Source organism: Triturus cristatus, chromosome 4_2 (genome assembly GCF_964204655.1).
Source record: "Triturus cristatus chromosome 4_2, aTriCri1.1, whole genome shotgun sequence".
Lineage (NCBI taxonomy): Eukaryota > Metazoa > Chordata > Amphibia > Caudata > Salamandridae > Triturus > Triturus cristatus.
In genome coordinates this window covers 843682097-843707669 of record NC_140586.1, presented here as the reverse complement: position 1 = coordinate 843707669, position 25573 = coordinate 843682097, and positions in this window count along the sequence as shown.

The window sequence follows — 25573 nt, the reverse complement described above, 5'->3', positions numbered from 1 at the left end:
GGAAGGACAACCTCTGACCCAAATGGGGATTCCACCTTTAATAGGCTAGGTCACGAAAGTAGGATCGATTATTGTCTAGTATCTCTAAATTATTGGAACTCAGTTACAGACATGGAAGTGGTAAAAAGGGTTGACAGTGACCACAATGCCCTAGCCAGTACTCTTACTAACCAGGGCGCTCTTGGGCCTGCCAAAAAGGGCTGCCCAGATCTAGGTATTTTAACAATTACCAATAATCAAAGGGCAATTAGATGGGACTGGGTGGAGGCTCACCCTGAGGCACTAGGTGCAGTTAAGAGGAAGGTTTGTATGCTACTTGAGAAATCCACCAGCACCACCATTGAGAACATCGCTGAGATAATGGGCTCCAGTCATGAGCTTTTATATAAAGAGATAAGGGACCTGTTAGGTCGCTCAGGAAACCCCCAGAAGAAGGAAAGTAACAGCATACACCAGAGACCAGATCAAGAGGGTGCATGGTATAATAAGGATTGCAGGCTCAGCAATGAGTCACTTCTAAGGGCCCTATTGAGATAGTGACCTGCAGAGCAAAGTATAAGTGGGCAATTGAATCTGCGAAGAAGGAGTGGGAGGGCTCCCTCTGGTATGCTCTACGGATAGTATTGCTAGTTAAAGATTCGTAGAGCTTTTGGAGCAAAGCAGCATACTGGCTTAAGGGAAATGGGAGAACACCAGAATTCTCAGTACAGCCAGAGGATTGGGTAGCACATTTTGTATCAAGGGATGCTATAGTTGAGGGGTTAGTTGAAGGCACTGGAAAGGGTGGAATGGAGGGTGAAGGTCTCTCTTTTTGAATAGAAGAAACGCAAGTAGCATTTCGCTCTTGCATCTCGGCCCGTGACCCTGGATCTGATAGAATTCCAAATGATCTCTACAAGGAGGATGTAGCACTCTGGGGATCTTACATGATCTCACTAACTAACTTAATCATCAAAGGTACCTCTATCCCTCTGCTGAGATCGTCCCAATCTACAAAAAGGGGGATAGAGCGAGACTATCCAGTTATAGGACAATTAGCCTTATCGACTCTCTGCAAAAGATTTTTTGCAAGCAAATTCTAGCCCGGATACAGGATTGGACTACAGAGTCAAATATCCTAAATGACCTACAAGCAGGTTTTCAAGCCAAAACTAGCACCCTGGAACAAACTTTCAGTTTGTTGTGCATCTATTGGAAGGAAGTGCAAGTAAAGGGAGGAAAGGTCTATGTGGCTTTCGTAGATTTACGGTCTGCCTTTGACCTAGTTCCCCATGCAAATCTTTGGAAGGTCTTAAAAAAGCAGGGTATATCATTGCATCTTTTAGAAGTTTTAATCAGATTACATTCATCAAACAGAGCACAGGTGAGGTGGGGGAGAGCAACCAATTTACAGATCCTTTCACGGTTCAGTGCGGAGTAAGGCAGGATTGTGTCCTCGCCCCCACACTTTTTATTCTTTTTATCAGCGATGTTGTTAACTATTTAGATAGAGATGGGTGCGATGCCCCTAAAATCTGCAAAAAAAGAGTACCTACCCTGCTTTTTTGCTGATGATCCACTTTTTGATCTCAAAATCGCCGCAGGGATTACAGCAGCTTTTAAATGATTTTATTAAGTTTTGCAATGAGCGAGGGCTGGTGTTAACTGAAACAAAAACTAAATATATGATTTTTAGAAAAGGAATGATTAAGCCCAACTAAAGACCTGTGTTAATTGATAACAGTAACTTGGAGCGTGTTGATGCTTTTGACTATTTGGGCATCCGCCTGACTCCAACAAAACATTGGGTGGCACATATTGAAAAGGTGAAGATGCAACTTATACATCAGACCGCTAACATTACCATAGGAAAACAAAATCAAGACAGCTTGCACCCGCTCTGGAAATCTATAACACAAAAGTATTAGGGGGTGCTCTTTACGGGGCCGAATTGTGGGGCACAGGCTTGACAAGTTACTTTTCAGCAATTGAAAATCGTTTCCTCAGATCCTTGGTAGATCTACCTGCAAGCATCCCACTCGTGCCTTTATACTTGGATCTTGCGCAAAGGCAGTTGGCACATAAAGTAAGTTACAAACTCTTGATGATTTGGCACAGGCTGTGGAGCGTGGATGAGCTTCTTCCATACCAGGAGCCCCTCCCTGAGCTACTAAACTCTTCATCGATCAGCTCAATTCCCTGGTTTAGAGTATTAAAAAAGTTACTAGGGAGGCTTGGGATGATGGGGTTCAGGTCTGACCCAGATAGCCTGGTATCTGTATCCAGAGTGAAGTGAAGGAAATGTTTTGGGAGACAATACTACTGCAAGTCTTGTCAAAAGCTGAGGGTAACTTGACTACTGAATTCCTCAATTTTAAATGTGCCCCCTGTTTTGAGGACACACTGGATGAAATTGTCCCTCCCCTGGCCCGGAAACTTTTTTATCAGTTTCGGTATAAAGTTATACCCACAAAACGTTTTTGTAAGAAATGGAGCAATGATGAGGCTGTCACTGATGATCTTTGTCCTGCCTGTAATGCAAGCCCTGAATCTATTGTGGATTTGCTATTTTTTTGTCCTAACTATAAATCTCTCAGGGAAAAATGGATAATACCACTTTGTTAACTAGTTGGACCCGGCAACTATCTGGAGGTGTTGAGAATCTTGAGTACGGATACACGTAGAGTTGTGGCCTTTGGTTTGTCCAGATGCTGGCATGCACTGTGGATAAAACGAAAGAAATGCACTTTATGATGGACCTCGATTTGCCTGACAATTGATATGTATTGTAGGAATAGCGCACAGTAAGCACTTCATGAGGAAATCATCCACTAGAAGTATGTGTATTATATGATTTTTCTTTTATATGAAATGTTCTTATCTAGTCTATTTATTCGATTCTCTTTTATTGTATAATGTATGTGCTGTGTACTTTTATGATCTTTTATGATCGAAATAAAGTGATGATGAAATGCCGTGGAGTGGCGTAAAGTGGAGTAGTGTGTTGTAGAATAGAGTGGAGTAAAGAGTCATGGAGTAGTGCAGAGGGAGTTGCGTAGAGCATCATGGAGTGGAGTGCAGTGGAGTAGAGTGGCATAAAATGAAGAGGCATAAAGTACAGTGGTGTGGATTGGCATAGAGTGCATTGGTTTTAAGTAAAGTGGTGTAGAGTGCATTGGCATAGGGTGCAGTGACGTAGAATAGAGTGGTATTTAGTAGAGTGGTGCAGAGTAGAGTGGAGTGGTGCAGCATAGATTGCAGTGGCATAGAGTGCAATGGCTTAAGTTGGAGTGGAGCAGGATAGAGTGGCACAGAGTGAAGTAGAGTGCCATTGAGTGCAGCAAATTGTTTCAGAGTAGAGTGAAGTGGTGCAGGGTGAAGTCAAGTGGTACAAGATAGAGTGCAGAAATGTAGAGTAGAGTGGTAGAGAGTGCAGTGGTATAGAGTGTAGTGGCGTAGAGTAGAATGAAGTGGTGCAGGGTAAAGTGGAGTACTGCAGGATAGAATGCAGAAGTGTATAATAGAGAGGTGTAGAGTGTAGTGCGTAGAGTGCATTGGCATAGAGTGCAGTAGAGTGGTGTAGGGTTTAGTGGTGCAGTTGCATCGAATGCAGTAGCATAGAGTGCTGTGGTGCAGAGTAGAGTAGCATGAAGTGCAGTGGCTTAGAGTGCATTGGCGTAGAGTGCAATCGTGTAGAGTAGAAGAGAGTAGCAAATTTTGCAGGGACATACAGTACAATGTTGTAGAGAGCAGTGGTGTGGACTGCAGCAATGTAGTGTTGTAGAGTAGAGTGTAGTGGCATAGAGTGCAGTGGCGTAGAGTAGATTGGCATAGAGTGCATTGGTTTTGAGTACAGTGTCATATAGTGCATTGTCATAGTGTGCAGTGCTTAGAGTAGAGTCCAGTGGCGTAGAGTAGAATGGTACAGAGTAGAGTGAGCAGAGTGAAGTGCAGTGCAGTGGTCCAGACTAGATTATTTCAGAGTAGAGTGAAGAGGAGTAGAGTGGAATAGTTCATGGTAGAGTAGAGTAGTGCATGGTAGAGTCCAATAGCGTAGAGTAGAGTGCAGTGGTGCAGAATAGATGAGAGTGGCATAGAGTGGATTGACATAGAGTGCACTAGCATAGATTTTAGTGGTACAGAGTAGAGTGCATTGGCATAGAGTGCAGTGGCATAGAGTGTAGTGTTGCATAGAGTGGAGTGGAGTAGAGTAGAGTGGTGCAGTGCAGAGTGGATGGAGTGCCGTAAACTGAAGTGGTACAGATTGCAGTTGCAGAGAGTGCGGTGGTGCACAGTTGAGTAGAGTGTGGTAAAGTGTATTGACGTAGAGTAGAGTGATGCAGAGTAGAATAGAGAGGCTTAGAGTGAAGTGGTGTCGAGTGGAATGGGGCAGAGTAGAGCGCAGTGACGCAGTGTGGAGTAGCGTAGAGTCGAGTGGCAGAATGTGGAGTGGTTCAGCGTAGAGTGCAGAGGCAACGAGTAGTGTAGAGTGGCGTAGTGTGGACTATACATGGTGTGGTAGCATACTGCCATTACAGACAACACATCTTAGATTGAAATGACCATTGCATTTGCACAGACATACACGTTTTATAACAAAAGTGTATAGCGCATAAATGATGTGTGGAAATGTCATCACCTAGTGTATTGATTTGTTCTGATCGTATTAAAATATTTGTTTCCACCACACTTCAGCATTACCCACAGTAGCCAGCATAAATCCAGTGGAAGGGGGGTGCGGTGGGTGCAGCCGACCCAGGTGCCATCACTGAGGGGGGTGACAAAATGGCAAAAATATGTTTAAAAAAAAAAAATTGGGGGCACACAACACTTTAAAAATATATATATATATATATTATTTAAAACTAGTTTAATAACTTCGTCTGACAATTAATTAACCTCAACAAGACTTGTTGAGGTTAATTAATTGGCAGACAAAGTTATTAAATTTTCCGCACCGGGTACCACCTGACCTTGCTCCGCCACTGCATAAATCATCTCACTTAAAAGTCAGAGATAGAAAAGTAAACACCAAGCTCCCACTGAAGACAGAGCCTAACATTTGACTTCTGTCTTTGAATGCCCAGTTAATGTGACAAGATAAGGACAAGATTTAAAGGCCTGTTTACATTACAGAAATAAAGTAATCCAAAGGATACAGTAAATAAAGTATGGGCCACGGAAGGGACGAGCTCAAGCTGGACTAAAACAAATAAATCTAGTAAATAGAAAGCAAAATGTGAGTTACAAACCACGAAGCCAATGGTAAGCCACGGGCATAATGCATTCCCAGGGAAGCTTTCAGAACACCCCTAAAATCTCATTACTAAACTAGACATCTGTTTTCCTTGGTAGACTTGGACCTAAATAACACCACATGAACAGTGATAGCCTTCTAAATAAAAAAAATAACCAGTTAACCTTTTAAGTGTGATTGCCGGCCAATGGCCGACACATGCACTACCTCTCTAGTGTGTATGTTGACTATAAGCTGAAACTTGGGAGGAGTTAATACCAGGCTGCTTAGGAAGAACTTCCCAAGTAGACTGAATTGTTTATTTTTATTTGCAATGACAATTGGTGCGTAGGGCGCGCTGTAGTAATTGCAGAAAAAGTGAAAATAAAATGAATAGATGGGATTGTTTTACATTCACTGAATCAGTGCTCAGGCATATCTCAGCTCCCGTGCACTCATAGGAGAGATATCATTGGTAAGGGGAGAATCTCCCCTTTCCAAAGGCACCTCTGGCTAGTGGATCCCTTCCTGGGGATCACCACAGGAGAGCAATCCTGAAGCAAGGATTCACCCACAAGCCACCAGGGATAGAGGGAGCGGCCCCTTTGGCAAGGGCTCTCCCTTGCCAATTTTTATTATGTAGTCTTTGTGCCCCCAGGGGGCAGATGGCACAATTACTCCCGATCTGCCTCCCCCCATGGGGGCAAAACACCCACTAGACACTATTTAAAAAAAAAATATATATATATATATATAAAGGAAGATAGGGGTGGGGGCAGCAGAGCATGGTCATGCCTCACCCCAAATACATGTGGAAACAGTCTTTCGCGCCCCCCCCAGGGGGCAGATGGGGTCATTACCCCGGATCTGCCCCCACAGGGACAGAAAGACCACTTGACATGAAAGGTTTTTTTTGCTTTTTTTTTAATACAAAGAGCTGGGGCCAGACCATCCTGGGCATGGTTATGATCCCACTCCAAGTAAAGGGGGCAATAGTTTTCCTGTCCCGGGGGGTAGATTGTTTTAATGAAACACCGATTTGCCCTTGGGGGGGCAGAAAGCCTACTAGACACCCGACGTTGGGGCTGTCAACCATTGGCATGGCTATGCCTCCACCTCAAGTAAATGGGGCAAGTCTTCTGACCCCCACGGGTCAGTTTGTGGTAGTTACACCTGATCTGCCCCTGGTATGTCAGAAGGCCTACTAGACTCAAGGGAAAGTTCTTTTTTTAAATATAGGGGTGGGGCTGCCCAGCATGGGCATGACCATGCCTCCCCTAAGTAAATGGGGCAACAGTCTTTCTGCCCCCCAGGGGGGCAGAGTGTTGTTATTACCCCTGATCTGCCCCTTCGGTGGGCGGGATAGAAAGTCCAATAGAATACCGGGAATTTTTCTTTTTTAATATAGGGTTGGGGGCTGCCCAGCATGGTCAAGTTAATGGGGCAATATGGGGGAAATTACCCCGGTCTACCCTTCAAAAAACTACTGCATGACAGCAATATTGATTTTTAATAAAAATAATGGGGTGGGTCATTCCCATCTTAACATCATGCCTCACCTCTAAAACCTCAACATTCTTTCTGCTCCTCATCCGGACTACAGCATCCCATCCCAATAGCAAACGAGAGGACATTTGATTCTTTTGGCTGTTGTTTTTACATATAGGCCACAAGAGTGTGGCTAACTCCCAGTATAGTCCCACTTGCGATGGTGAACGGCTGCACATTTTGTGCTCGAATAGGCTGCCCCCTGGAAAATGCTACCGGACAGTTCTGAAAACTAGACATCTGGGGGATCCCACACCATTTTCTAACCCACAACCTCAAACTTTGGCTAAAAACACACATTTTCTTCGCATTTCTGTGAGGAAAACTTCTGGAATCTGTGGGGAGCCACAACTTTCCTACTACACAGCATTCCTCTAAGTCTCCTGATGAAAATGGTGCTTCACTTGTGTGGGTGGGCCAAGAGACTTTGATGCAAAAAGCCCTAAAATGCTAAGTGGAAAGACCAGCAATAGGGGTAGAAGCGGAATTCGGGGCCATAGTCGGCCACCACCCACGGAAACCTTCCAACTACACACATTTTTGAAAAGTAGACAACCAGGGGATTCCAGGGTGCTGCATCTTGTGTGAATCCCACAAGGTTCTTGCCCACAAAGCCCTGCAACCCTCAAACTTTGTCTGATATCACACATTTTTCTTACATTTCTGTGATGAAAACTTCCGGAACCAACAAGAATTCCTAACACCCAGCATTGCCCCACTTGTGCCAATAAAATCGCTGTGCCACTTGTGTGGTGGGGCCTTGTGAGTGCAACAGGAATGTATCAAATCGAGGTCAGTAGGAGTCTCCACACAAGTGCTCCCATTGACCTTGGTACCATTTTTATCAGAAGACAAATGGAAGCATAGAATAGTAGGCTATTTGTTATTACCGATAGGATTTTGCTGCATTTGTGCCTTCCAAATGTAAGCCAGTGTGTAAGAAAGAAGACATTTTGAAAAGTACCCACAAATTCAGAGATGTAAAAGTAACCACTGCTGTAAACGCCATATCTTGTGCCATTTCAGAAAAACACAGGTTACCGTGATACGTATGTTTCACTCACTCACCATATGAATTGGTCGATACTCAGTACCCAATGAAAAAGCATTGTATGGTGCAGCTCAGTTGTTGACACTGGGTACTATTGTATTCTGTGGCTGGGAGATGATGCTGGAGTGTTTTGTACGTCTCCATGGAGACATAAGATTCCTGGACAGAGCAGTTGGGTTCCTGTCTGGGGTTGGTTGTATGGACTTATCTCTTAATAAAACTCATCTACCCACATCCATGTGTGATCTCAAAACTGGTGACGAGGATGGGATGGCCACAATTTGAGCACTGAAGGGACCAACGCCACCTACTTACTCAAGGAGGGGTAATGGTGTTGCAGGACACGTGCAGATGCAGGGTAACGAGTGAGGAGACCGTTTTTATGTGGAAAAAATAGTCTCCGTATCTTTGTGAAATGGCGCGCTTGAAGCTAAAGCTGCACTTTAATTTTTTAAAAAGACAATGGAACTGACGTCCGTGCGCGCACAACACTGTATTACTAATGGAGCATGTTGGGAGCTCGAGCGGCTGACCATGAGGTGCTATCTTTGTCGCATAACGTTTAGGAGCTTACAGGCTGACTAGCAATGCGTGTGAAGCCATGTTAGCTATCTCGCGGCAGAAGGGCATTTGGACATGCAGCTGGGGTTGTAAAACGTAGCGTGCTATCAGCAACGCTTATCTCAAAAGCGATAAAATTCCAGGCGCAAGCTGCCAAATGTGCGATTATCGCTGGAAATCCAGCTATAATCGCACAATGTTTGGCGATAGCTTGCTGATAGGGCAGGGCAGACTTAACCATGATATCCACCTTCCATTGGCTATCATGGCTAAGTTAAACTAAAAGCAGGCGCAAGGAAAGTAGCGATAACCAAGGTTAGCGCTACTTTTCTTATCGCTATGCTTGTTTGCGTACCCATTGATAATTGGAGAAATGTCAGTTAGCGACATTTCTCCAGTTATTTTGGGACGGAACGCCCACTTTGCATCTCATTAGAGGTGCAAAGCGGGGCGTTGCTGTGACGGGTGCTAAGTCAGCAAAACACGCAATAGCGTGTCTTTGCTGATAAGGCGATGAAATTATCGCTGCTTTTCGTCCGAAAACGGATGCAAAAGCGGCGATAATTTCATAGCGCTGCCTTGATGATATGCCCGGTAGTTTACGTCAGCCTTGCCGAAATTTCAAGTGCCATGTGCGCTAGCGATCCTTGCTTGTAAGGAACCACGACCCTTGCAGGGCTGTGTAAAGACACATTGCGGGAGCTATCAGCGGGAGAAGCTGCACTTCCTATATGACTGGAAGAGGCAGCTCCATCGAAGGTCTGTGCAACTGGTCGTCCTCATGGTGATGTGAGGGGAACGTCGAGGAACGATTAGAATGAAGGTGGCAACCTTCCTATTGTTTATACTCTCCTTGAGTTGGCAAAACAGAGGAAGACTCGTCTTGGATGTGTCATAGGAACTAATGAAGGACTTTGCTTTCTTTTTAAGGCCGCAGGCAGCAAAGAAGGACTTGGTTTTCTTTCGGCTGCACATAGGTGGGGAATTACATTTTGATACTGTTGTATTGAATTTTATGGGCATTCTGTGCAGGAAGGATTCAGCTTAGACAATGGTAACCAGTCGCATTACATTCAGACTCTAGGCGCATAACATCGTTTATCACCCCTGAAGGAGCATATCAGTTTAGACATATGCCTATCAGTTTGGTGTCAGTTTCTGCTGTTTTTCAGAGATTTATGCAGAGGGTGCTGAGGGGATTATCCATGGGGAGAGTTTTTCAAGATGATATCTAGGTGTGGGGTGAAAGCAAGAGTCAACATGATGTGAAGCTGAAGATTGTGTTGGACCGGTTGGAAGGGGTTGGTTTACCGGTACAATTGAGTAAGTGTACATTTTTGAGAGAGAAAGTTGAGTACTTAGGATACACGCTGCCTGATGAAGGTATCAAACCGAAATAGAGGTTAATTGAAGTGATCGAAATTTCGCCGCCACCCAAGAACAAAGAACAACTAAAATCGTTTTTGGCTTGAGGATTATTACTCTAAATTTGTAGATCGCTTGTCGAACAATACAGTGGCCCATGTTTTGCATGATTTATTAAAGAAGGGATCCAAGTATGTGTGGACGGAGGAGTGTCTACTGGCATTTGATGTTATCAAGGCTGCTATTGTGGGAGCTGGAGCGATTGACCAGAAAAAAGGTCCATTGTGGTTACTGATGCCAGTTGTTATGGTTTGGGAGCAGTTCTTATGCAAGAACATGGTGACAAGGAAAGTGTTGTGGCCTTTGAGTCGCGTACTTTAAGAGGTGCAGAGAGTTTATATTTGGTTATTGAGAAGGAAGCCCTTGTGAGTTGGTGGGGTGTGAGGTATTATAGAACATTTGTATGGGGAACTCAGTTTGAAATGAGAACAGATCATTATTGACTTGTTTACCACAAAGGGTGCAGGAAGGGCCACGCCAAGTATTGCAAAATGGTTATATAGGTTGCAGGAATATTCCTTCCAGATTAAGTATGTACCGGGGCACACGAACGTTTACGCAGACTGTTTGTCTCGTTTGCACCAAAAGTGTAAATCTGATTGTAAGGAAGATGATTAGGTGGTGGCAGAAATTGGTCCTATGTGGAAAGGGGCGATTTGGAAGGATGAATGGTTGAAGGAAGTTGGAAATGATGATATGATGAATATGTTGAGGGACAAATTGTCTAATGGAAAAAACTTATCTAAGAGAGAAAAGGTAAGGCTAAATGAATGCATTCCTGTGTAGGATGAATTGTCTGTGGCTGATGAAGTGATCAGGAGAGGTGACAGGTCAGTGGTACCTGTTACTTTGCGCCAAAGTCTTGTTGAGTTGTTGCACCAAGGCCATGGGGGTATATCGCCGATGGAGAGGAAAGCTCACAAAAAACTTTTTGGTGGCCAGGAATGGATAAGTACTTTGAAAGGTATGCGAGGAACTGTGAATCATGTGTGTGCAGTGACAAAACGCATAGAGTATCAGAAACCACCATTGCTCCCGTAAAGTTTCCCGAGAAACCTTGGGAAAGGGTAGCCATTGACATTTGCGGACCTTTTGAGTTCCTAGGGTCTGACAGCAGGTTCCCTTCAGTTCTGATAAACTATTATTCCAAATGGTCTGAGGTTGCGTTTGTCAGAAAGCTCAAAACCCATAACATGGTGGCATTCAGTGAAGGGATTTTCTGGATGGAAGGTTGCGCGAGGAATTAGATATTTCTTAAACATGAGGGAATAAGGCACCACAAGACATCGTGAATAATCCCCGGCAAAATGGTGGAGTGGAGAGATTCAATCGTGTCTTGGGCGAGTGTATCCAGTTGGAGTTTGAAAAGAGGTTGAAGTGGAGGCAGGGTGTGAGTGAGAGACATGTTATGGAATAATAGAATGACCCCCCCCCCCATTCTGTGACAAAGAAGACTCAATTTTTCCTATTGAAGGGGAGACAGGCTTGCACGTTGAGTGTGTCAGCATGGATGAACACAGCGGACAAGGATGCGTTGGAGTCCATGTTAAACAATATCAAGACAAGTACAATGAAAGACACAACAAAGATTTGAACTGTATGAAATTTAAGAAGGGAGATTGGGTCAGGGCGCGTCGGAGCAGTTGTGAAAAAAGGTGAGTCGAAGTGGTCGGCCCCCAAGAAAGTGTTAGATGTACAGGGCAATGTGGTCTGCTTGGAAGGGGGCAAATGGTACAACATGCAGAAGGTCACCAAATGTCAAGAGGGGGCGAACCTAAAAAAATATGACGATTACGTATGTGAGTGTCTGTGACCAGAGAGATTTCCTTGTCATGGTATACGCAACTTTTTTAATGTTTTAGTGAGTATTTCGTGTTCTAATGTAAACACAGTTTTTCCTAATTCTATGTTTGCTCATTTTAATTGCCATCAAATTTGGTTGTGCCCTATTTTCTATGTACGGTGGGGTGCCCTATATAGGAGTGTTTAGGATATTATTGTTTTATGGTTATTTGTTTAAGGAGGGGAAATGTGGTATTCGGTGGCTGGGAGTTGATGCTGGAGTGTTTTATATGTATTCATGGAGATGTGAGATTCCAGGACAGAGCAGTTGGGTTCCAGCCTGCCTGGTGTGGGTTGTTTGGACTTACCTCTTAATAAAACTCATTTAACCACATCCATGTTATAACATTATTCAGTAATATCACACCCCAAACCGCTGATGGCTTTCTGGGATTATGTTTCTTCTTGGCAACTAATGGGGTATGATGTATGATAGTTGCAATTTGGTATTTATGTGTGATTCTCTAATAGCAGTGCATAGTTGTACTCAAAGTCCTGAATACTTGATGTATGCTGATAAAAGAGATCCGGGCTGCGTGGAGCTCGTAACGCTCTAACCTCACTAGGCGGCCTACAGAAATGCACCCCCCTATAGCGAAAGCAACACGTACACTGTTACTAGTTCGCACCGTTGTGCACATGGTTTGGGCCAGCGCAGTTTGCGCTGCTGGCCCGAGTATTGTAGGATGTAGTTTAGTTGTTTTCATGGTCTGGCCCACCACCTATAATACTCAGAGTATTGCTGCTCCCCTAACGCTGAACTTACGCCCACCACTTGTACAACTCGCATATAGATGGAGGAAAGTTATAAAGTGATCACCTAGAACGTGCGGGGACTGGCGTCTATCCACAAAAGGCACAGAATCCATGCGCAATTAAATAGGCGGCAAGAACATATAGAATGCTTACAGGAGTCCCACCTGACTACAGCAGAGGTGATTAAGCTCCGTAAAAAATTGAGGGGGCAGGTTTTTTCCATTGCATACTCCGCCTTTGCCAGAGGTGCATCGATATGGGTCAGGAGTGGGGTCCCCTTCAAGGCACTGGAGCAAAGAGCGGACCCTTTGGGTAGATACATCCTGATGAGGGGCACACTAGACAGCACACAAATAGTCCTGGGCAGCATATATGCCCCAACTTCGAGCAGGATAAATTCCTCCTGAGCCTTAACCCGGTCCTGGCGTCCTGGGCTGCATGCCCATGGATACTGGGCAGAGATTACAACTCTGTAATGGATCCCGCTATTGATAGATCACACCCCCCTTGGTGGGGCCGGCACTATAAGACATGCAGAGGCACTATGCCAATGGGCAGAGGGATGGGGATTGAGGGATGTCTGGCGCTTGAAGTATCCCAACAGCAGAGAATACTCTTTCTTCTCGCACCCACATCAACTCCACACCCGAATAGATAGGATCTTTTGCTACAACCACATCACCACTCAAATCACTTGCGCTCCATACTTGGGTAAGACACTTTCTGACCACAACCCATTGGAGATCACTTTAGCCTGGAGCAGAATTCCCACTCCAGTTCCCACTTGGAAATTATGGCCCGAAATGCTTGAGGACTCAGTCTTCCGGGAGGCTTTGGCTGAGGGCATTAACCACTACTTTGCAGAGAACACAGGAACAGCCTCCACACCGCAGGTGGAGTGGGACGCATTTAAGACGGTGGTCAGGGGGATAGCCATCAGCACTACAGCAGGGGTGCGACAGGAAACACACAACAACCTTAGAGAAGTTGAGAACTCCCTGAATAACCTCGAACAGGAAGCAGCAAATGACCCCACTAAGGGAACACTTTTGCAGGACGCCCGAATAAAACATGCTGAGCTACTAGAAACACTCAAGACACATTGATTACACTGCCTATACACACGTGAAACACGCCCAGCTGACAAAGCCGGGCCACTATTGGCGCGCATACTTCGGGATGACCCCCCACATACCCCAATACACGAGATAACAACTATTACCGGGGACACAGTGGACACGCAGCAAGGCATAAACAAAGCCTTCTGTGAATATTAATCAGGCACTATACCAATCACCACCCGCCCCTGTTGGTGGAGGAGGCCCTTGACGCTTTTCTGACTGATGTACCATTCCTTCAACTGACCAAAGCAGCACAGGATAACCTCTCTGGCCCCATCACCAGGGCGGAAATCAAAGAGCCCATCAGAGGCCTACCTCGGAACAAAGCCCCTGGCCTTGATGGCCTCCCGGACAAATTTGTTGCTACATTCTCAGACTCCCTGGTACCGCAGCTAGAGCGCCTGTATAACTCTGCGATAGACACAGGAACACTGCCCCTTACCACTAGGCAGGCGTTGGTATAATCCCTCCCCAAACCGGGCCGCTCCGCGGTGGACCTATCAGGCTATAGACCCATGTCCCTGCTCACGACTGAATACAAAATACTGAACAAAGTCCTTTCAAGTCGCCTACTCCCTTATCTACATAAGTTAATCCACCCAGACCAGTGCGGGTTTGTGCCGGCACGTAGCACTTCACTTAACATTAGGAGACTGTATCAGGTTATGACAGCAACCCCCCAGGAAAATGTAACGCAGGCTGCATCACTCTAGATCTGAGGCAGGCATTCAACACGCTCAGAAAGGGACTACATGATTTAGATAGTCGGGAGATTTGAAATACCTTCAGACTATCTGAAGTGGGTTAAACTGCTGTAAACAGACCCCACTGCGAGGGCTCGCACTGGGAGCCACATCTCGCGGGAGTACCCGATAGGTAAAGGCACCCGCCAGGGATGCCCCTTGTCCCCACTGTTGTTCGTGCTGGCCCTGGAGCCGTTAGCCATTAAGGTGAGGCTCTCAGCCACACTGACAGGTATATGCTTGAGACAGGTTACACATGCAATTTCGGCATACGCAGATGATTTAATACTGTACGCCAACAATCTGACCATAGATCTCACACCCATCCTGGACATTTTCATCTCCTTTGCACCGCTCTCGGGCCTCACAATAAACGGAAGTAAGTCCTATGCCTTCTTTTTTCGCCAGGGTGCATGCCCAGAGGTGATTAAGTTCGGCCCTCACTCCTTAACGATTGCTACACACACGTTCAAATACCTAGGCATACAAGTGTGCAGAACTGCGCCGGATCTCATAGAGGGTAACCTGGGCAAGGCTATCAGATCCATCCGGTCGCAGGTCACGTTCTGGTCTTCCCTGCCGCTCTCTGTGATGGGTCGAGTGGCGATTTCAAAGATGGTAGTACTACATTTTTTTACTAACTTACCGGTAGTGATTCCGACCCGCTTCTCAACTCACAGAACACTATACTCTCTGACCTGATTTGGAGCAGTGGCAGACGTAGGGTGGAACTGGCCAAGCTGCAGCTGTATACAGACAAGGGCGGACTGGGTGCCCTGGACTTCCGTGCCTACTTCTACGTGAGCCAACTGCAATGGCTTTCGTACTGGCTGGCAGGGCATAACCTGTATGAAATAGATTATACTCCCGCAGACATAGACCGAGAGAGGCTGCATACACAACTTCTACCGATGGCTAGGGTACCGACTGATTCCCCAACACTCCTGCGTACTGCGCTTGCATACTGGAAACAATCAATTCACTACACGCGTAGCTGCCTTCCATACTCTGATACCACGCCACTCATCGGTATCCCTACCCCCACGGGCTTACTCACTAAACGGTGACTTCTCCCCTGGACGGAGGGCGTAGTCACCACAGTTGGGGCTCTGTTTGACGAGGGTACACTTATGGACCATGGTAACTTCGACAGACGTCACGGAATCTCTGACACATTAAACCTCTCACACGCTGTAGTCCTACAGTATGTAAAGAAGCACTGGGCCCCTCACAGGGAGGAACCCCCTCGGCATGAAATGGTCTTCATGACCTACTTGATGGGAGAGGGCTGTCATCTCACTAAGTGGCTATATAAAGGCATTACGGCTCACACTAGAATCCCTATGACGGACTTGCGCAACAAATAGTCTACGGACCTTGGTGCAGACCTGACGGATAAAGACTGGTGCATGATCCTAGAATACCCCAAGAAAATCCCTTGTAACGCCAAATTTAAGTTTATCCAATACATGGTGTTCCACAGAGCATATCTCAACCCACACGGCTAAAACACATATTCCCAGCCACACAACACCACTGCCCCAGATGAAAGCTAGAAGAAGCTGACTTATTACACATGCTCTGGCAGTGCCCTGTGCTCGCATCTTACTGGTTGGACGTGATTACATTGGTCAAATCTACGGTTGGAATCCCTGTCCCAGATACGCCTGTAGTCTGCTTACTAGGGCTGATGCGACGCCCTAAGCACAGAAGGTACAGCTTCGCTTTATAGATTTAGCACGACTTTTGGCCACACGCTCCATAACGATGCGGTGGAAGTTGGTTACAGCCCCGCCGCTCTATGGCTGGCACGGGGAAGTGGTGAGGTGGGGTAGTGCGGAGAGTGCAGCTATCCGTCTGGAGGAAGCCCGGGGACTGCGCAAAAAGATTATCTCTCTGGATTGGGATAGCACACTGGAAGCGTTCAAGGCCCTGGCACCACCACCAGTCCCTGTAACACGGGACTAATGGAAGCTTTACGGTCCAGACCCTCTTTTTAGCTTCCACTGCTAATGATTCATACATCCCGCAGACCTAACACTGTATGGTGTATATATTGGACGGTTTGAACGCAAACAGGAGCAGCTAGCAGAGCACTCTGACAAATAAGTTGATGTGGGAAGGGCCAGATGACGTTGGGGTTGGGAGGGAGGGATGGGATAGTTTTATTAACGCATTACACAACTCTCATTATTACATTGCAACAGTGCTGAAGTACGGCAGGAAACTGACAAATTTGGACTGCATCCAAACAGCAGTATGTGTCAAGAATGGACACAATAGGTAATGTGCTGATGCTAGACACACGTGAGACTGCCGCTGTGCTCAAGGCAGCCCTCCCCCTTTTTATATTGTTTCCCAATCCAGACTGTACTGCAACATTTAATGTAATTAATATATTTGTGTATTTGGTAATTGCTGTTACCAATGGAAGAAAAACAAAAATTTTATAAAATGTGTTATAAAAAAACCCCCACATCCATGTGTGGTCTCAAAAGGTACCTCTGGTTCTTGGAGAACCTACAAAACCTATATTTCCACACCACCAAAAAGGTCTAAAGAACCTAATGGTACATTGCTTTTGCATATTGAGAAAAAGTTACAAATAAAAACATTGTCACAAATGGCTGTTTTTTACTACACGTTTTCAATATTTCTTTCTTTCAGTAGTTTCTTTGGGAAAACTTTGAGGGATCTACGCATATGACCCCTTGCTGAATTCGGCATTCGGTCTACTTTTCAGAAATATATTGTTTTTCTGGATCACTAATGGATTTCACACTGGTTTTCACACACAAAATGGAAGTAGGAAAAAAATATGAAAAATCGGCTACCTCTTTGTACGAGCTTAAATCTTATTATGAACTCATCCAAAATTGATTATTGAAGTCCATAAATAATCAAAATTCCAATGCAAGCTTCTTTGTCCACTTTTCTTTATTGACACTTGTTCCAAACTCTTCAAAACACAGATCAATCAATATTTCAATACAGCCAGCCTACGCGTTTCGTCCCCCACGGGACATCATCAGAGCTGTAAAAAGAAAACAAAAAATAAAAATCCGTTCCAATTTAAGATTGCACATACAAATTAAAACAAAGTACCAAAATGTTTAGAAAACATGTTCATTACCACCTGCCTATAGAACAGGCTGTACTCATCTGCAGAGGTATGCCCCACTATCTTTGGCTCATCAAAAATGTACTTGCAAATTATATTCAACAACATACCAAAATGTTTTGATAACTTATTCATTATAACCTTCCTAGGGAACAGTCTATACTCATCTGATAAGTTATGCCCCACTATCATTGACTCATCCAAAATGTACTTGTATCAAACAAAAGGCAGCCTGCCTATATGACATTCTTTTAGATCCACAATTCTATACAGTTTCCAACTTATATTCACCTATACATAGTAATTTACCCATCTTTGTTAAAAATATTGTTGATCAGAATAGTACGTGTGCACTGATCCATGATGTTTCATGACTAACCTGGCCTTCAATTATCAAAAGTTGTTATCAGTTTTTTATCATCAGTTAGCACCCATCCTCCTTCTAACTGTTGAGACCCTTGTCTGAATTATACAATGTGGAAGCGATGGATTGCAAGGGACCCCCACCCTATCGTATCAGCACCTCAAAGGATGACATTGAAGCAGGGGTGCGATAGCCAGCAGTGGTTCTTTGCAGGGGGGGCTGAACCCCTAACACGCCTGTGGAAGAACATTAGCAAGAGGTATACAGCTGGTATGGAAGGTGGCATAGAGAACCACAACTTCAGCAGCTACAAGGGGTGGGGGAGGGGGCGGTCGTCAGGGCCCGGTGTCCAAAGCTGGGTCAGGCTAAAACTCTAGTTTTGGGGCACCCTTAGGCTGCAGACAGTAGCTCGTAAATATAATTTCACAGGAATGCATGTTCAAGCTAAAAGGTTGGGGTCAGGGCAGGCAAAGTAACTAGTACGGTGATGGTGACAGGGAAAGATAAAAACTATTGCAATTGGAAAAAGACGAGAGAAAGAGTGAGGGAGGGAGAGACTGAAATAAAATAAAAGGTAAGAAGGGGAGTAAAAGAGTGGAGAAAACAGGAAAAGACCGAACGGGGAATAAAGAAATGGAGCTGGTGGAGAAGAAAGAAGGAAACAAACAATTAACAAAGGGAAACAAAGCAAGGGGTGTAGGGGAAATGAGAAGACCCACCCAATATCCTAGGAAGGGGCACCCTCGACAGCAGGCAGTACTTTCCGTTTTTTTAATTTCTTGCCTGCCCCTTCAGAAATGCCTAGAAAACATTTTGCTGGTGATTCTTCATCTGGTTAAATTATGAGGCAAAAGCGCACAATTTGACCCTTTCTTTCAGACGCTCTTAGGTGTAGAATAATTACCCCTCGCTCCCTTGGTACGGACGTCCTCCCAAATAGGGGCCAGCGGGACGGGGGCTTCTGCAGGCGCGCGGACGTGGAAAACGGAGCACCTAGCAGTTGCTTCTCGGTTCCTAATACCCTATTGTCGCGTAGAGCTGGGAAACCCTTGGTTGGGCAGCCACGCGCAGTACACATCCGAATAATATTAATAACATGGAGAAGTGGTACGTTTAAATCTGCAGTCCGCACAGCCGAGACAGGCAACCCACCGCCCTAGGATAGCGCAAGGAAATGTAAAGCAGCAACGCTTAGCACCCTCTCATCTATTAAAGACAAACAGACCAAGACTGGTAAAATGAACAAGGAAGTTAACGAAAAATGCTACCGCCGGCCACAGTTTGCAGTGCATGTGCGCGAGTGGTGCGCGAGCAGCAGTAATCACGCCATATGGCGCCTCTGCTCAAGAGCGCGCCTGCGCACATGCACTGCAAGCTGTGGCCGGCTGTAGCATTTTTTGAAGCCCTTATTTAAAGTCTTGCAAGACCAGCGCAAGCGCTGGGTCAGGCGAGACCTAAAAAGGACTAAGAATGCAAATACATTTTTTTTTTAAATAAAAGGACTGGCCAATTGTACTTCTTTTTTGACCTAGGGCCACATGTGATCAGACATGTAACTCACATGGCCCAATGTCCCACGCTGTTTATTTTGGTGAGTGGAAGCAAACTGTGGAAAAATGTGAATGACAGCTGAACGGACTAACGATGAAGATGTCTGGCCCAAAGCTCTTCTAAGCTTTGTTTATATGCATGTATTTTTAGGTATGGAATTAACCGAAGCCTTTTGATTTTAGGAGCTTTCAGCAATTCACTGGTCTGTTGTGCCACACACATTTTTCTTCCTCCCTCTACAGCATGGGGCATTGGGTTAGCCTACTTCAGTCATTGACTAATTTCACTGTGAGTGATGTCATTCTGCTTTTTCACATTATCTTTCCATCATCTTGGCCTTTTGGCCTGCAGTGCACTCCCAGAATCCTAGTTGAAACAGATGTCTGGATGTGGCAGTATGATATCTAAGTGGCACCTGTGCCTACATATGAAAACTATAGCTACTGAGAGAACCCCATTAAATACAAATTCTCCATCAGTTAATGATTTTACGATGCATGGACGGACAGGAACTCCGTGTTATTGAATTGGTCCCTTCTACCTCAATAGAAGGCTATGTGTATACATTACTTGTAATAAAGTGTGGTCCTCAAGGTTATGTTGTAAAAGCGATGTTCAATTCTAGGGTTCACGCCACATGTCCCTTTGGAAGTACCTGTTTTCATTAGGAATCAGTGTTGCAGAACAGTCTTGTAAATTTATCACATATGTGTCTCTTTAAGAATCATCACTGTACGACTGAATGACTCAGTCCTTACAAAGAGAAGAAGCATGCTTTCTAATTGTATTAAATGCTGAACGTCCTCTTGAATAGACTGGTCTTTCAGAACAAATTGCGCAAAATAAAGGTTGCCATGGGAAAAGACTGTGAGGTGAACGTCAATCTGGGCAGAAATGACAAACAGTAGCAGAGAGGTGACCGGTAAACTTTTGTAAAATGCGCTGGTCCAATGTTGTGACTGTGTGTTTGAGCTAGAAAAGTTTTGTTGCTGGAATGATGCAGCAGATTGTGGATTATGTGGAAGATGGGGTAAATTCACATTTACGTGGAAAAGTGCTGCATTTGCGTAACCCCTCTGTACCAGTGGGTATGGGAATGAGCTGACTGGATGGGTCCGATGGCCCATTTCTTTCCTGAGTCTGTTTGCATCTATAAACTCTGGATGTACAAGAGAAGCCCTGGCCTCCTTGGAAGATTCCAACACATCTGCCACACCACCTCTGAATAGCGGCATTGCCTGGCACTGCACATCACCTTGGGATGTGAGGCACAGACATAGCCTAGCTAAAGATGAAGGTTGCAGAATGAGGTACCTTCTCGTACCTTTTGTGCTCTTTGAAGATAGTTTACGCTCAGTCAGAGAAACCCACACTACAGACTGCAATTGTGTCAAGAATGATAAACAAGCTATGCTTACAGTCTCATCTACACAAATTTAACATAATAATAATAATTTTCTATCGCGACGTGTTGCGTCTGTTATACACACAGTTGAGGCCTACCTTTGCATGCCCTGCCAGACTCTCGGCTCCGGGCTTATCTCTGCAGCCCAGTTGAACAGGGCTGGGAGCACTGGCTGCCCTTCCTGTCTCAGACCACCCGATGAGTCTGTTGTTCCAAACGATTCATCCTGCCAGGGTGTGGAAGCTACCCCTGCCTGGCGCATGAGGGGAGGATTTTTCCGTTCATCCTCCTATAGGAGGTGCATGCAAGAAGGGACATTTGGCACACTTCGGCTGGTTTTGACAGGAAAAAGGAAACACAGTCAGTAATTGAAGTGGACCCTTCATACTCCCAGTCATCGGTGCCACTGCACCTGTTGCAGTATTGGTAGCTCTGGCCCCTGCCTTTCTGCCCCTTGGTGGGGCGTTAGATTTCGAAGCGTGCCTACCTAGAGTGCCGATTTAGGGGGTGCACATAAACAAAAGCCATGTGTTTCAGCTGTCCTGCGTTGCCAAGAGACATTCATGTTACTCCAAAACACTTTGCCCAATAGCCCTGACCGAAAGTATTAAACATGCGGACATACTGATGTGGGACACAAGGCTTACCTGGAAGCTAGTGCTGTGCAGGTGGCTTGGTGCGTGGGCATCTCAGAACAGGTGTGAGGCTGTGTCCGGCCCTCACGGAGTGCACGTGGGGCACCGATGCGTCAGGTGCGGTGCCACCAGCAGGAGACAGCCATGGAATCTGGCCATGATGACAAATTGTGCCCCCAAGGGGTGCTTACTCTGCTTCAATGTGCACATGGATGTTTCTAGGCAGCTCCAAAAACGGACCACGTTCACACAGTGAGTCAAACGCAGTCAATGTAAATTCACTGAAACGGGATTATGCTACAGTTACTGCGCCTAGTGGCATGTAAACTACCAACAAAAAAAATTCCTAAATCCGAGGGGCACAGAGGTAGCGCTTCTACCAATCCCTGGGTCTGCGCTGTCACACTGTCAGACGACACTTTAATTCCGCCAAAATGTACACCTCTCAAACAGGGTTTCAGGGAAACGAGCAAGGCCAGTGAAAGGTGACTATATGACAAAGGGGGCATTTTGCTGCTTCCGTTTCCCAATTTCTTGAGCTCCGAGCAGCCAGTGTGCGGCGGGATCGAGGGAATTCACTGTGCACTCCTTGTACCCAAGGATCCAGAGTACAACATGAAACGGCGAGGACATCAAGTACAGCAAGCCAGTCCTGCCTGGCAAGGCCCGGGAGGCGGAGGCTGTTCCTTTAGCAAAGGAACCAGGCATTCGCAATGCAAGAGGTCTTGAGTTTGCGAGACTTTGAGGTATAGGTATTATTAAATGACAATGCCTTTTATTTATGTGTGCATACCGCTTGCAGGTTTTCAAAACACATAAATAAAAGGCATTGTCATTTAATAATGTCAATACCTCAAAGTGTCGGAAATGCAAGAACTTTGTGGCACTCGCGCTTTAGGTTGCGGTGTTAACAGCTAAAGGGCGAGTGCATCAAACTGCAACAAAAGTAAACAAATAAAAAACAAGCCCAATCCTCCTTAAAACAAAGCCCAACAAGCGCAAAGCTAAGATGCACATTGGCTGTAAAACAAATATTAAACAAGCCCAATCCTCCCTAAAACAAAGCCCAAAACCAAACATCCTACCAAAGAAGCCTAAATGACGTTCGCTATGGAAAATTGCTAAAAGCTTTAAAAATATAACAAACGAAGCGGGAGGCATGGTGCAAGACTTACTCATACAACTGTGGAATTAAGAGGAGGGGGGAAAACTATATTTAAATGTAATGAACTATGGTACCGAAACTACACACAGGCAAACAGAAACAGAGCAGGAAACCAAGAAAAAAAGTAGTCCTCCAGATAACAGACAAAAAACTGTAGCTTTATGAGACAGTACTTAGCCCCTACTGCATGGAAGGAACGGAAGAGAGAAAGGAGGGACAAAGAGGCAGGACTGACCACTGGCAAGTAAGGAATTTTTAAGGACACTGAAACAAACAAACCAAAAGCTGGGGGATGGCTTTAAGCCAACATAAGAAATTACAACAGGTCTTGAATGCTCGACCTAAAAATGCCAAAACTGTGGTAATAAAATTTAGCTTTTTGATTCAGCTGTGTATGTTTCAGAAAGCTGGCAAGATGATGACTTTAGCACTGCAAACCGTTCATTGGTGCAATTTTTATGAACAAAAAAAACAGACACGTTTATCCAAGGCCCTTGTTTCCTATTGTTTCCCCGAAACTCATAATTTAGCCATATTTTGGCCATTTTCTCTGTCTCCTCCATGGGAATTCACAAACCCTTGGTACCTTTAGAATCCCTGGATGTTGCAGAAAAAGGATGTATTTGGCGCGGCAACCTTAAGAGCACAAAAAGTTATGGAGGCCTAAGCACAAACTACCCCAAATAGCTAAACAAAAAAGGTATCAGCTAAAGAAAGGAGTGGGGGTTGTAAAAGGCCCTGCAGTTAAGAGGTTACAGCTGTAATAAACAGTTAATGTTGTATCGATTGTTAACACATTGCAGATCCCACAATAACAAGAGACCCTGTAATGGGGCTGATGCCTACAGGGAACAGACTCAGCCCAGGAGGACAAACAAGAAGACATCAGTAACCCTGGGTCTTTGTCTGGGCGTGGTCACAAGTGGTCCACTGCCCGTTTATTTATACCCGGGGGGCGCACCTGGCCTCCAGGGTGTGTGCTGCACATGGCGTGGGTAGAGGCCGGGTGGTACTTTACACTCCTCCCCACATTAGTCCATAGCCCTATCCTGCTGACTTCCCCACACATAGTTTCTCAGGATGCGACGGGTTCCGGATTTGGCCTCCAGGAGCGGGTACTGGCTTCAGGATCCCCCAACACTTTCAACCTCCTCACAGTCTTCCCCTCTAGGCTTGATGGTGGATGGCCTGACCGGGGACGTGTCCCCTTGCCCGCCCTCTTTGCTACATTGGCTTGTCGCTGGGGTTTCATGGTTGGCCATCACCTCATGCTCTCTGCCAATCCCATCTCCTGCGGATATTTGCTCAGGGCCCACCATCTCAGGGTGCACTGTACCATGTAATCTCTTGATCAAGGATATGTTCCTGGTGTTGGACTTCCCTCCTCGCCCTATTGTGAATATTGTCACCTGCACCCAGGTGACTCGCCAGGGGTCTTCTTCATAGGGTGTCTAAAACGTGTGGCTTGGGTGACGATCTTTGCTAAACACCACATCCCCTTTGCCTATTACGATGATGCACATGAGGGCCAGTTTCTTGCCCCCTTGGGAGGGTGGTAAAGATGATGAAGACATTATCGTTCTTACTCTCCGGGTTTCCCCTCACAGAGTGGCATCCGCTCCCGTTTCCTTGAGGTGTACAGTCATCCAGCATGAGGTGGCTCAGGGGTGTCGGGGGCCTGCGTCTGCTCTAGGGTTAGCGGCCCTCCTCTGCACTTCTGCAGACAAGGGCAAAGTGGTTTGCCTTCCCACACTTGAAGCACGTTTTGCCTTTCGCAGGACACCCCTTGCCTCGGTGTTGGTCTATGCCGCAGTTTCCGCACCGGCCTGGAGCTGAAATAGAAGAGGCAGCCCTGTCTTGCCAGTGAACAGTGTTGACACTTTCTGTCTTGATGCTCCTGGGGTGGAAGGTGGGCCTGCTTGAGGCTCCTGAAGGTCTGCTGAGGTCTAGCTCCATCTCCTCAGCCTGGCTGTTGAACAGTTCGTGAGAGCGGGCCAGGACCAGAATTTCCTCAAGCGAAATGCCCGGCTGGCGTAGGATAAGCCCGCGAAGCGTGGGGGACCTGCAGCCTTGAATGAGCTGAGCTCGGACCTCCTCGGGTTGGTCATCATTCACACACGTGCTGGCGAGGCGGCGTAGCCGAGTGAGGAAGGCATTGATGTTTTCGTTGTCCCTCTGTCTAGCCTGGCGCAGCTTGAACCGCTCAAAGTCAGGGTTTAGTTGGGAGTCAAAGTACACATTAAGCGCCCTCACTGCTGCATCGTAATCACTGTCGGCGCCGGTGGCTGGCAGGGTCTTGAACAATTTGTATAATTCCTCACCTCCTAAGTGCAAGAGGATGGCCCTCTTTACAGTGCTATCCGTTTCACGGGTGGCTTGGAAGTAGTTGTCGAGCCGATTGGTCCACAAGTGCCATCTGGGCACCACAGTGGCTGGGTCGGACAGGACACTGAAGGGCTCAAGAGTAAGCCAGGAAGTGTGTGGGCTACTTCCTGCTGCTGCTGGGGGCTTAGCAGCTCCTGCACGCTGGCCATCTGCCATGGCGCCTAGGGATGCACAAAGGGACGTTATAAGCACACTCACTTGACATCAGGCATTCTGGAGTGCCGTGAGTCCGTTGGGTTGAGTGTGACCGTGCAGCAGGTCAGACGCGTGAGGATGTCACTGGATTATAAAGGGGCCTGCAGGCCTGACTATCCTCTTCAAATGGTGGGCGCAGTATCAGCCAGAAGTCATCAAATGGAGACCTGAGATCAGCAGAAGAACTCACTCCGAGTGAGGTGCAGGTGGCGCCAGAGATCGTCAGGCAGACTGCAAAGATCCACTTGCTGTTGACAGCAGGGTGGGCTCCCGGGCAGGCGAAAGGTGGGCATAAGTTTGCCGGCTACCCGCTGGCTGGCGGGAGGAAGCAACCACACCAGCCAGACAGGCCAGGGTCTTACTAGTACCTCGTCGCCAGTTTAGTGGGGCCGGAGCGAACAGGTAACATGCTGGAGAGGTGTTTTGTGTGGGCGTGGCCACGAGCGGTGTTGTATTTATACTCCTCCCGGCCGCCAGGGGGTGCTCTGCA